The 12554-nt window shown below is 38.5% G+C and overlaps 1 long non-coding RNA gene across 1 annotated transcript; it reads left to right on the forward strand.

The window, feature by feature from the left end:
• Positions 1–364: 364 nt before the first annotated feature.
• Positions 365–1431, forward strand: LOC113071329 (uncharacterized). The gene is made up of 3 exons (XR_003280078.1): positions 365–666; positions 799–913; positions 1149–1431. It is a non-coding gene; the product is annotated as an uncharacterized LOC113071329 (long non-coding RNA).
• The last annotated feature ends 11123 nt before the right edge of the window (positions 1432–12554 follow it).

Genomic DNA, 12554 nt, shown 5'->3' on the forward strand with positions numbered 1-12554 from the left:
ACTCTCAATATTACCACGTTAGAAAGAACTCATGAAGAGCAATTTCAGAATATATATGTCATTTACATTTATTCTTTTTTTTTTCTTTTGCTAGAAATGTATGTAAAATATTAGCTATGTACATACATTATAAGCTACTATTTTAATACATTAAAAACTTTTAATTTAACAATTTGTTAATTATATATTACCAGAAGCATTACAATGCGGTGAAAGTGAAACAGACTTTACACAAATTAAACACTGTAGTCACTGATGTAATAGTCAGTCAATATATCATTTGCAAAGTTCATTCATTATTTATTTTATTCTTTCATTATGTGAACATTTTGGTACTTTCCACAGAAAGACACACCTGCATTAGCAGTGACCGTGCTCTCATGGTCACGTAAACCACTGAATTTAAGAAAGCTGTGAATGTTTCTTTCTTTACACAATGGTTGCCCATGAGATGATGAGGGGGTCTTTTGTTTCCGAGCGGACAGGTGACAGTTTTGCGGTAGGAAGCTCTGATGCTTATTTTCCCCTCTGTGAGTGTTTATAAAAGTGTGAGTAGTGGTGAGCTGAGGTAATACGCATCAGACTCAAAAGAGAAGATGAGGTGTGTTTCGGTAACCCTTCTGCTGTGCCTGGCTACAATGCTGCTCGCTCAAGTTAACTGCCAAAGTAAGAAATACCTCCGTATTGATATTAATTCTTCAAATTAATTCAAATATATGATGTTATTTTGAATTAAATGGTGTTGTCAACATGAATGTGTGTGTTAAAAATGCTTTTGTTTCCTTTTGGTGTTTGTAGTAAGTGGCCGGGCAAGTTGCCTTTGTCTCAAGTTATCAAATCGGGTTCCTCGGAAGGAAAATATTGAAAGCTACATGATACAAAATGCAGGCGTCTGCCATATTGATGCTATTTTGTGAGTTCTTTTTTCATATTGAGGCAAATATGATTTTATATTTCTCAACTATTCAAAAATATTTAATGCTAATATTTCAGAATACTACTTTTTTTTTTTTTGTCTAGGTTTTATTTTTGTACATTGCCATTTTTCCCATAAGTTTAAAATTTAAACACAAATTTGCGTAATCATATGTTCTTTTTTATATTTTGTTGTATTGTCATGCTAAATGGTTACTTTTATGTATTTGCAGATTTAAAACCGTTAGAGGTCGTTTCATTTGCGCTGATCCAAAAATCCCTTTGGCAACAGAAGCCAAGAAATATGTGGATAACAAGAAAAAGGCAACAAGAGCCCTTCCCGTAAACTCTGCATCAACATTTAAAACATTGAGTACCACATCACAATGGAGTACAACGGGATGAACTAAGAACTACTTCAGTTGAACTATCCACATTTTTAACATATATCAGTGATGTTTGTGTTGGATTTTATGTTATTTGCACATGGTTCATTAAAATGTTTTATACAAAGTATATTTTAGTGCTGTGCATGATTTATTCATATATTGAATGATTTTTTTATGTTTTAGTTCGAATCTGAGTAAGTTTGTTGAGTGACTGTCATTTTGATAAATGTTTTTTATAGTTCGTTTGTCGTTAAATTGTGGTTTAGTTATTTATAGTAAATCAAGATGAACTAAATGAAAATGAGAACTGTCATTTTGGCAGCTATCTGAAATAATGATAATAATAAAAAAGTTCATTTCAGTTAAAGTTTATTTTATTCTAAGTGAGATTTTATTCCAAGTAAGTTTGTTCCAAGTCAGCTCAATTTAGTGTTTTCCCCTATGTGGTTAATAAATAACCAATAAAAATGTAAGTAGCTGTGTGATTAGGTTTGCAATGGATTTAGAACTGAATGTGTTAAAATGTTAATTCTGAGTAATTCTGTGCATAAATATGTATGATTGTGTCAGTTAGTAGATAGAAGATAAAAGTAAAACGTTCACACATTAACCCTTGTGTGGGTTAAGACACTCAAATCTACGTAGTTGTGTGGGTTTTCCACTTTCACAATACAAATACATCACATAAACCATACCATATGTACAATGTCTTACTTTTAACCTGTTAAATGTCACCCCGTCCCGTATACGGGACGCCTACGTTAACTATACTATATTACAATCAAATTTAATTTAATCTTGACAAACTATATATCGTTGGAAAGGTCTAAGACTCCCAAATATATATTATACCAATATTTTTTGTTAAAAATTATGTAGGAAAAGTAATAGATTAATTTATGACAAGAGTGCACCCTCAGAAATCTACATTACAAAAGGAGCTTTGACCTTTGTTTAAAAATAAGACTTGCTCGTTGCCTTTTTCTCTATCACATTTTAGAAATCATCAGAAGTTATATATCACTTGAAAACATAAAATCTCAAAATTCATCCTTCAAAACCCATTTTAAAATCAGACATTGCATTACCATGTAAATGGCACATCAAAATCATGTTACAAAAGGTTTTCAGACATGAAATATAAAAATGTAGGTGTGTATCATGCACATTCAAGTCTATCTTCAAAAACATGAGTGACAGTTATCAGGTTAAATACTAATATGGTATTAGCATATGAAAAACGGTAAGAAAACGCATGTGTGCATGTGAAAAACTGCAGTTGTGCACATTGAAACCCCCATCCCCGTGCATTATGTATTACATTCCATGCACACATGTTGGTTTGAGAGGAGGTGCACAGGGTGGGTTATGTGAGAAAATGTGGGTGCTTAAAGAATACGTGGGTGGGCAATGTGTTTCCATAAAGTTAAGCATATGTCTTTGTTGTACTTTGTTGTACTGTTAAATCAGTAGAGCCTAGTTGCATTTCACATTTGTTCAGACTACTGCATTTACATTATGGCTAGCAATTTATACCATGGATATGTTTGTATTTGTCAGAAAACATAAGTGGGTCTGAATTTCTAATTTAAAACAAGAGCAAAGGTCAGTGAGGTATGTGAAAGCTAGGTCAGGTTTTTGTGGTCTGGGATGATGGTTGCATATCATAGCAGGCTATAACATCCTGATGCCGTTGCTAGCAGCTATACAGCTCTTACCTGGTTTCCCAATGAAGTATAGCAGGGTTGAACCTGGTTAGAGATACCTCCTGGGGAAAACTAAGCTGTTGCTGGAAGAGTGCTAGTGAGGCCTAGAAGGGGGGGCTCATCCTGTGGTCTGTGTAGGCCCTAGTACTCCAGTATAATGATGACTCAAGAAGCATCGTCCTTCAGATAAATCATTACTGATGTTCTGACTTTCTGTGGTCTTACAAATTTCCAAGATGTTCTTTAGAAAGAGTGGAAGTGTAACCCTGGCATCCTGGCTAAATTTGCCCATCATTATGGCCTCTTTATTGAGAGTGCATTATCCTGATGAAAGAGGCCACTGCCATCAGGGAACATCATTGTCATCAAGAGGTGTATTTGGTCTGCAACATCCACTTGAATGCCAGACCCCAAGAACATCGCCATCAGAACATTGCCCAGAGCATGAAATAGTCTCCACCTGCCTGCCTTCTTCCCATAGTGCATCCACTACATTGTGGTCCAGTTCTGATGGTCACTAGGCGGACTGGGCTCACCAGAATAATTAGCGTGCAGATGTGCAGCACTATTCTCATCAAACTTTGATGCATTGTGTGTTCTGACAATTTTATTAGCTCTCCTGTGGTTTTAATGGTGTGACTGATCAATGCAATGTTACATCTTTTTATGGCAGTATTTTTGTTTGCAAAATGGAACATTTAATTTGAGTTTAAATGTCATTGAATATTAACATCTCACTGAACAGTATCTGCAATCATGCTCCTATTTAGGGAAAATCAGCTCCCTTGCTAGTTCGAAATGGCTTAACTACATAAAACATTACAGGGTCCAAAACTACAGTGTCATTTTTACACAATGTCTGCATGGGTCTGCTCTGGGTGCTGTGGTTTCCCCCACAATCCTAAAACGTATAGGAGAACTGAAACTATAAATTGTCCATAGATGTGAATGTGTGTGTATCTGTGTGTGACTAGCTATCCATTTAGGTTGTTGCCTAAGATGCTGGCATTAGCTCTATCCTAACAACGCGGCAGAGGAAACATTGCTGTGGAAAATGGATAAATTGATGGATCTTAACCCATATCTTGAGTTTTTAATTATCTTGTTACCATTCTCTCCCCAGGCTCCAATCAGTTTCAAACTGTGGTGTATCTGTGGCCTACTGATGTGGGGCTCTTTTTATGTGTAGGCCCGTTTCAATCTAACCAACTGGAATTCACATGATGCAAGGTCCATAAATGTTAATGTGTTGTTTATTGCTAGGTCTCTAGAATGTTTTTTTTTAGTTTACAGAAAGGTTTTGTAAGTTGGCATCTCTGTGGGAGGAAGTTCTGATGTTCTTCTTCCTGCTTGCAAGTGTTCATAAAAGTGCAAGTTGTGGTGACCCAAATTAACATGCATCAGACTCACAAGAGTGAAGATAAGGTTTGTGTATATAAGCCTTCAACTGGCTACAATGCTGCTTAATCAAGTAAGTAGGAAGCTTTATGTATTTGTATGTTATTTTCATTTCCCCCATATTTAACTACACATTCATTCAAATAAATGATTCTTGTTTGATTTAAATGATCTTGGACAAAATTTTGTTTGTTTATTCATTTCATTATTTATTTTTTGTTTCCTTTCGGCTTATCGTAGTACATTGCAATTCAATATGCCCTTGTCTCACAACATCACAAACTGCTGTCCACATAAAAAAAAAAAAGAAAAGTTACAGTTCCAGGATACAAAAGTAGGCCTCAGCCCTATTGATTCCATTCAGTGAGTTCTCTTTTTATTCTTTTGAAAAATATGCTGTAATAGACCTCAGACAAGTATTAACACCATATTTCATGATAAATTTAAGCTAAAATGTCAGAATACTAGTTCTTTTGTCCAGGCCTTATTTATTTATTTTACTTTTATTTTAGCTTTTTATTTTATTTCATATTTTTTACTTATAACATTTTGATGCCAAAACACATTATTTTATGGTACTTATACAGAGTTTTAATTAAATAAAAATATGTACATTATTTAATTGTCATGTTAAATAATTACTTTTATGCACTTACATATTTAAACATTTTGCTATAATCAACAAAAGCTTTGGGTGAAAAGAGCCATGCAATTTGTGGACGAACAAAAATAATAACAAAAACATGGAGTCTAAAAGTCAACTAATACAAACTTCTTGTTCATTAAAAAGTTGTAAAAAATTTATATTACACTATCAATCATGCTGATATATATATATATATAAAAAAAAAACAGCACCGTTGCTTATGTGATGATGTAGATGAAGATAACAAAAACTCATCCATTGTCATGTTGATCCCTTTTCTTGAATTTTAGGCATGTTTTTAATCATTTTGGTGCCATTTCCCTAGGTTAATTTCTGACCCAGGTCTCCGGCGTGAGAGGCAGAAGCACTAACAAGGAGGCCAAATGAATGCAATGGTTGAATACTCGTGCGAAATGCCTGTCGTGTAGTCAGCGTGATGTTGACTGGTTTTTGTCTCTTTGGTTGAAATCCAAAGCCCTTGATAGCGAGTTGTCCTCACCTGTCCTTTGGCTGCTGTTGCTTCTTTTCAATTTTCAATTTAATGACAACTAATAGATAATTTGCATTGCCATTTAAGTGAAATTATTAAACTTAAATATACAAGCTTGATAAAAATGAACATTCTAGAAGAAAATTTCAGATGGCACTTAAAGGCTTTTTGCATCTGAACTCTTCATGCATTAATCATGTTGATAGGCCCTATAAAACAAATATTACATGTTAATCATGTAAATTTCCTGCCCCTGTTATAGACCTCCAAATGATGTCCAAAAATTACCCAGTTGAAAGGTCTAATGTGAGCGCTTAGGAGTAGGCCACACTCCATGTGAAGTGGGCCCTCACCCCCAGGGGGCACAGCTCGCCTTGGGAATGGTATGTCAAGGCGAAGGCATCCTCTATCCAGTGGGCCAACCTCTGCTTAGAGTCCTCCTTCCCCTTCTGCTGACCTCCAAAGCAGACCAGGAGCTGCTCAGAGCTTCTGAAGCTCTGGGAGTGGTCCATGTATATGCATAGCGCTCTTACGGGAAACACTACAACTCGCAGTGGGAGGACTCGTGGGCGAGTTGAGACATGTGCCATGATCGTAGACCGCCCTGTCGGTTGATGTATGAAACAGCCGCAGTGTCGTCTGTGGGGACCAACACGTGCCTGTCTAGCAGCAGCGGCAGAAACCGCTATAAATGCATATAGATGCACTGCCAGCAACTCCAGACAGTTGATGTGCCAATGTAGTTGAGGTCCTGTCGAAGACCGTGAAGCTGCCTGCCCATTGCATGTCGCGCCCCAACCTGTGTTGGAGGCATCTGTTGTGACAACAACATACTGGGATACCTGTTCTTAGGGAATGCTGGCCCGTAGAAGGGCAAGGTCTGACCAGGGGCTGAATAGGCAGTGACACATTGGTGTGATGGTGACACGATGCTGTGCTGAAGTGGCCTCATATGGAGCAACCTGAGCTGCGTGACTGTGGCTGCAAGTGACGAGTCTCTGAAAGTGTTTTAGTGGTACCCCTGTCCTGCCTCTGAATGAACTCAGGCAGTTCAGCACTGACTGGGCACGCTCGCTGGTGAGCCGTGCCGTCATACTCACCGAGTCTAACTCCATAACAAGATAAGAGATTCTCTGCACCGGGGAGAGCTTGCTCTTCTCTCGGTTGACCTGAAGCCCAAACTGACTGAGGTGCCGGAGCACCAAGTCCCTGTGATCGCACAACTCCTCTCGGGACCGGGCCATTACGAGCCAGCCATCGAGATAGTTGAGGATCCTAATGCCCACTTCCCAGAGTGGGGCAAGGGCGCCCTCCGCGACCTTCATGAAGACACAGGGGGACAGAGAGAACCCGAGGGGAGGACCTGATAGGGAAATTGCTCTTTTATTGAAAAAGTGGCCATTGGACCAGCGGCAGAACAGAAAGAAATATCAACTGAGGATTCTCTCCGGGGTAAGGAGTGGTGCTGTCTCCGCCAACTCCTGAAGAGCAGTCTCCCACATCTCTGAGTTATCCATGTCAGGGCCGCTTAGTCATCTTCCTTGAGGATTTCAAAGCCAGAAGTGACACGGGGGGCGCTGGTCTTCTGCACGGGGCTCGACGTGCCGGCCTTGAAGAACTCTCAGCATGGTGTGGAGCTGGTGTGGAGGACGCAGGGGGGCGCCCACAGCGACAAGCAGGCTGAGGTGCTGCCCATTACAGAATGGTGGCAACCAGAGGATTACGTTCAGATAAGTATATGGCTCAGGTAAGTTAAATCCACTAGCCAATTTTCATTGGCTTTCCTCTTAAACTCAGAGATGATTTGCCTCCCAGGTGAGACCCCATTTGCCGTTCGACATAACTCTTAGTGACCGTCAGATAGGGAACTAAGTATGTATTTAATTACTCAATGCCTTATTTACCAGTGGTGGACAGTAACGGAGTAGCTTTACTTCGTTACTGTACTTAAGTACATTTTTCAAGTATCTGTACTTTACTGGAGTAGTTTTATTTTGAGCAACTTTTACTTTTACTTCACTACATTCCAAAGCATAAAATCGTACTTTTTACTTTTTACTACATTTCATAAAACATATCGTTACTCCCTATATCACGTGCTCCGACACGCAGAAGCGGTGTCTGATTCATCATGAACGAACTGAGTCTTTTCAAAAGAAACTTTTAAATCGGATCGCGAATCGCACCAAACGATTCGTTTACGAATTAGAATGATCCGATTGCAGCTGTTCTGGAGTCGACCACTCACTGATTCAAATGAACCGTTTAGTGCGAGTCACCAGAAGTAAGAACCGGGAGATCTTGTGAGCGCGCGTGCGTCTGATGTTACTAAAAGTAAGTTATGTCGAAATTTTGGATTAATTATTGTAACTGAAAATCATATTTAGGTCAAAACTGTCAGTTGTTTGGGAACTAAATCCGTTGTAAAGAGAGATCTATTTAAGCCCACTCAAATGCTCGAGTGGAGACGATGCAGACACATCAATTTTAGGTAAAAAACAACAACAACAGCAACAAAAAAAAAAAAAAACCTTAAAACAACACAGATTAAATACAATAACTCATGCATGTTCAAATTCACCGCTGCCGTAATGTTAACAGTTTTATTAAAATGTCCTATGTGACGTCTGTTTTTATATTGTTTATCGACAGTAACGTTATACATATGTATATTGTTTGGATTAACTAGACGAGTAGACAGACATGAATGTTCATCGTACTGAAAATAAGTAAATATTGTTAGCTGATGCTAACTGTCTAGCTAACAAGCTTGTTGGTGCTAAGTTGATGTAATTTTTATAAATGTCCATATATTTTTATTTAGCCACACACATATATATATATATATATATATATATATATATATATATATATATATATATATATATAGAGAGAGAGAGAGAGAGAGAGAGAGAGAGAGAGAGAGAGAGAGATAGATAGATAGATAGATAGATAGATAGATAGATAGATGGATAGATTACATCTGGTTAGAAAAGAAAGGATGTGATGTTCAGAACATGGTAATTGCAGTAATTATCAAAGTGGGAAGAGATGCACCCCGTTTGGCCAGGGGTGTTTTTAAACCACAGACAAGATTTGAGAAGGAAAAAATCATTATGAAATTTTTTTTATTATTTTTTTCCTTAAAATGTTCTTCCTAACTTCAGGCCTTATTATCATGTCATATATACAGTACAGACCAAAAGTTTGGACACGCCTTCTCATTCAAAGAGTTTTCTTTATTTTCATGACTATAAAAATAGTAGATTCAAACTGAAGGAATCAAAACTATGAATTAACACATGTGGAATTATATATGGAATTATATACATAACAAAAAAGTGTGAAACAACTGAAAATATGTCATATTCTAGGTTCTTCAAAGTAGCCACCTTTTACTTTGATTACTGCTTTGCACACTCTTGGCATTCTCTTGATGAGCTTCAAGAGGTAGTCACCTGAAATGGTCTTCCAACAGTCTTGAAGGAGTTCTCCGAGAGATGCTTAGCACTTGTTGGCACTTTTGCCTTCTGTCTGCGGTCCAGCTCACCCCTAAACCATCTCGATTGGGTTCAGGTCCGGTGACTGTGGAGGCCAGGTCATCTGGCGCAGCACCCCATCACTCTCCTTCTTGCTCAAATAGCCCTTGATGCCTTCAGTGTGACTCTACAATCTTCATAGTCATGAAAATAAAGAAAACTCTTTGTATGAGTTTTTCAAACTTTTGGTCTGTACTGTAACTTTGATGCTCTGTAAAACAACTAACTTTAAAATACTTTTTTCTTACTGGTGAAAATCAGATGGTCATCTCTGTTTTCTCTCAGGTACATCACAGTGTAAGCTTCACAGGGAACATTACTCTCATCAGTGTAGTCCATATCAACAACAAAAATATATTTTGACTCCATATAGTGGTTATTTTGGAAAAAATCCCAGGTATTTTGAGCAGTAGGATTATAAAAAAAAAGGGCTAATATAAAATTAAATTAAGTAGCCTATGTAAAATTGCAAACATCTATCTTGCAGTACTTTTTTACTTAAGTACATAAAAAATTTAGTACTTTTGTACTTTCACTTGAGTAAAATTGAAAAAGGAGTACTTTTACTGGAGTAATATTTTACCATATGTATCTGTACTTTTACTCAAGTACTTGATTTGTGTACTTCGTCCACCACTGTTATTTACATAGGTTACCATAGAAAGTTTAATACAAAATTTTTTACAATTCTTAATGTAATCAACTAGATAACTAGGTTACCCTGTTCGCATGGGCTTAATCTCACTTTACATTATATGGTATAATATTGTTTTCACTTCTCCATGTTTTTGTTGTTTTTTTACCCCCAGTGTGGTTGACAACCAATAAAAAGGTTGTGTGCTTAGGTGTGTGTATCGCAGTTAGATTTGAACTTGGAGTTCTTGCATTTACTGGCAATAACCTGATAAAATAAAACAAAAAGAATTGATTATTAAGCCTGAAGAACATAATGAAGTATTTACTCATCCCTTGTGAGGATTTAGACAGATTCCAATCTAGTGGGACTTCCACTTCCCCTGTATAAATACATTGTTAAAATTGATTATGTAAAATATCTGGAAGCAGGATACAATTGCAGAGTGAGCAAAGATATTTATTTACAAGACAGATAGTCTCAAGAGTGTAGTGAGGTGCACAGGTGATTCAGCAGCAGGATCACATGCAACGGAGATGAGACAGTTATGGAAGATTGCTGAAACAGCTTTGGAAATCAATTGGCAGAAGAGGTGCAAAGGAAGCAGCAAGACCAGGCAGATAGGTATGATTTAGAAAGGTACCATAAAACTGAGTGCAGGTACTTGACTGCAGACCCTGAAATGGACCAGGATCCAGGCAGGGGAAACTAGCGTGCAGGAATTCAATGGAAACAGATCAGAAGAGGAAGTCTAACAGTACCAAGACTAGGGCACAAGACAAAGGTCAAGGAACATATATTCAGCCACATCCACAGAGGGCAAGTGAGGGCATGAATGACCATGAACTGGCAAAGACAAGAGGGCAAGGGGAACAGGTGAGCACAATTAGACCAAAAAAGACTGGACAAAAGCTGTGTTCCACTCCACTTTTGGACACTCACTCGCAAACTTCCCTAGGCACTTCCCCTTGGGGAAATCCCTGCTGTCATTTTGAAGTGAGTTCCACTTTTTGAAGTGGATGAGAGAAGTTTATATAGACAAACCCACGACCCCCTGATTTTGAACAATGGAGTGAGCTTACTTCATATGCACCCTTTAGACAAACAATGGAGCATGACTGTGACATAATCACAGATTTTGTTTTTTTATCCCCAGCCCAAATAACTCTATAATATATACATATATATATTTACATTTATAACAGCCCAAGCATAAATAAAATGCTGCACCAAACAAATTCTTGAGAAAAAAAAAGTAAACAATTATCTAACTCCATAGCAGATTTGAATTTATCAAGGGCTTAGGACATTTTAGTTCATCCCATTGCAAGGGTTCCGCCAGAAGTGGGCACTCATGCAGCATATTCAATGACGCACATCTGAGTAAGTGAGAGGGAGAGAAGTTTGAGCCAGAGCACTGTCCCTGGCATATCCTGGTAAAAATAAAAAATAGCCTCAATGCACCGGAAGTCGCTTTGAATAAAAGTGTCTGCTAAATGCTTAAATGAAATATACCCCCTCCCAACTGACCAGGCTATAGGTGCAGGATGGTTGTGGCCAGAGTGGAGAAAGTGGGTAGAGGGCACAAATGAAGTTGACTAGCAGGAACAACCTCTGTTGGCTTAGAAAGACAGATAGGATCAATCTTCAAGAACAAAACTGAAAGGAACAAGATTTGGGTGGAACACAACCACTAGGAACATCATCCAAGGCTCATCAGAAACAGCTGAGAACTGGTCTGATCTCTGAGGACAAAACTTGACTAGCAGGAACCACCACTGTAGGCTCAACAAAACGGCAACAAATCTCTAGGTGGACAACCTTAGACAGGAACATTTTATATGGCCACAACTTGACAGGAAGGAACACTGTCTGTGGCCATGGCCTAACTGTTGGGAACAACCTGATGAAAACCTTATATGGTCAAGACATGAAAGGTAGGAATAACCTTTCTCTTAAGGCATGACTTGACAGATATAAATAGTCTCCATGAACATGATGTGACATGACTTTAGGGACAATTTCTGTGGATTTGACATAACAGGCAAGACAGTAACAAATTCAGTGGGTGAAAAATGACAGGCAGGAGCAATCACAATCACAATGGAATAACTTCTGTAGGCGTGGCATGACAAGTTGGAACAGTCTGTGGCATAACGTCTGTTTATAAATCAAATAGACTGGGTGGCTTAGGAAAACACTTCATAACTGTAACTTTACTGCCATTAGAATGGGTGTAGCAGTCTGGATAAACTCAAGATTGCCTGGAACTGACTTGACTGACACTGATAGCTCCAGTGGTCTTGGCCAACTCAGAGGTGTCTAGAACTGGTTTAACTGAAGCAAGGAAGATCACAGCAGACTGGTCACCTTAGGCATGATTGGAACAGATTTAACTGAGGCTAGGATGGCTGCAGTGATCTGTCAACTCAGGAGTGTCTTAAACAAGTTTGACACAGTGATGGCTGCAGACAGTCAAATCTGGAATAACTGGAAAAGACTTTACTAGGGCAAGGATAGCCACAGCAGTCTAAGTCAACTCACGAGTGTGTGGAACTGGTTTGACCGTCCCAAGGATGGATGCAGCAATCTCAGGCTACTCAAGGTGTCTGAAACTAGCTTGACTGCTGATTTATCAGGAGGGACATAGGTAAAAGATGAGACAGTTAATACCGGAATGGCCTCAGACATCAACTGGCAGAAGAGCTGCAGAGGAAACAGCAAGACTGTGCAGATGGGGAGGACAGTGCAAGGCACCACAAAGCTGAGCTCAAGTACTTGTTGACCACAGACTGAAGTGGACCATGTGCCAGGCAGGGGGAACCAGCAGGCAGGAT

This window comes from Carassius auratus, unplaced genomic scaffold, assembly GCF_003368295.1.
Source record: "Carassius auratus strain Wakin unplaced genomic scaffold, ASM336829v1 scaf_tig00007125, whole genome shotgun sequence".
Classification (NCBI taxonomy): Eukaryota; Metazoa; Chordata; class Actinopteri; order Cypriniformes; family Cyprinidae; genus Carassius; species Carassius auratus.